Here is a 1978-nt window from a genome sequence, read left to right on the forward strand (position 1 = left end):
TAAAAGAAAGGCCACACGTTACTATGCTGACAGTGCTCACACCATTGACTGAATAAAAAAATCTTTATTATTAATCCTTTCTCCGCAACTGAGGGTATCTTATCAACTGTATTGTTTTTAAACAATAGATGATAAAATAAAAATATTGACAGTTCAAAAATGTGAACATTATTGCATTGTGGGTGGCCTAAGTTTGGGCTGAAAACTAAAATGTATTACATTTTTACAAAATTTTGGAATATGTTTAATTACGTAGACCAATTTTAACCGTTATTTCCAATACAGATTTCAATCCTCTTCAAATAGTTTCTAATGTCTTTTGATGTAAAATAATTATTAGGGAAGCTGGAATTCAACAGTTCAGAATTTTACATTGAGTTAATGCAAAACTTTGACGCATGTCAAAATTCTCAATGTGTTTTAATAGGGCTTTTCATTCACAGTCATTTGTTTCGAGCTTCTGTCATGTGTCACATAATATTAATATATCTACGTCATACGTTTAGGTTTGTTCCAACATGAACTTTTGGACGGTCCAGAAACGCTGTGTCTAGGTACACGCTAACGTGTACGCAAATAAAAAAGTTAGGTACACGCTTAAACGTCATCAAGTCAGTGACGTCATTATTTAGCGTGTACTACGCTGTGTCTAGGTACACGCTAACGTGTACGCAAATAAAAAAGTTATGTACACGCGAATTAAACTTCATCAAGCCAGTATGACGTCATTATTTAGCGTGCACAGTGACTTTATATTTTGATACACGCTATTTTGATATGTTTAGTGTTTGTTGTTTGTTTGATAGAAACTATTTTTATTAAGGGAAGGGGAAGGGAAGCAAAACTATTCAGATGTTTCAAACTTAATTGTAATAAAACAATATATGTATATAAAAGTATATATATTCAGGTTAGCAAAATAAATATTAGTTAACATGGATATATACAAAATACTGCTAAAATAATTTTTATACTTAAGTTAATTATACCAGTTTATATTATATAGTGTTTATTTTTGCTGTGGTGTTTATTTTTATTTATACAGGGAGTTGAACTTATTACGATTTTCATAGAAAATTAATTATAACTTTGTAAATACCCTGTATAACATAATAAACCTTTATATTTTTGTGATATGGAAGTTAAGAAGATTTCGAACATAAAATAAAATATAGGGTGTTCCATTTAAAAAACATAAATTTGGTCTGCCAATATATTATCGAACGCCCTGTAACATTCTAACTAATTTTAGTAGTTTTGTAATATGAAGCTCAAAGTTTGCTAACATTTTTGTTATTAACTTTTATTGCTATCTATTACTATAGCGGATCTACTACTGAGCTTTATCGCACTAATCAATCGTCCCGTATATTTTATCTTCTTATTTCTGCTACCATTAATCACGAATTTTTGTCTCTTATCTTTTTCATACTGTTTTAGAATGTTGTTAAACTCGTTAAAAGAACTAAATAATTGTCCACACTCCATAGTTAATTTAAAAAAAAACACTAAACAAGTAAAAAATAAGGAAACTTTTTACAAATCAATATTAAGGTGTAAACATAACGCGATTAGACAAATTCTAACCACACTCTGACACTCGCGATACTTACAGATACTTAATATTACCACATTACCACAGCATACACGTGGCTCAAATTAGCGTGTAGCAAAAAACCCAGTCATAGTACACGCTAAATAATGACGACACTGATTTGATGACGTTTAAGCGTGTACCTAACTTTTTTATTTGCGTACACGTTAGCGTGTACCTAGACACAGCGCGTGTACTATGACTGGGTTTTTTGGTACACGCTAATTTGAGCTACGTGTATGCTGTGGTATTAAGTATCTGTAATATGTAAGTATCGCGAATGTCAGAGTTTGGTTAGAATTTGTCCAATCGCGTTATGTTTACAGTATAATAATTGATTTGTAAAGAGTTTCCTTATTTTTAATTGTTTAGTGTTTTTTTTTA

The sequence above is a fragment of the Diabrotica virgifera genome, chromosome 9 (assembly GCF_917563875.1).
Source record: "Diabrotica virgifera virgifera chromosome 9, PGI_DIABVI_V3a".
NCBI lineage: Eukaryota > Metazoa > Arthropoda > Insecta > Coleoptera > Chrysomelidae > Diabrotica > Diabrotica virgifera.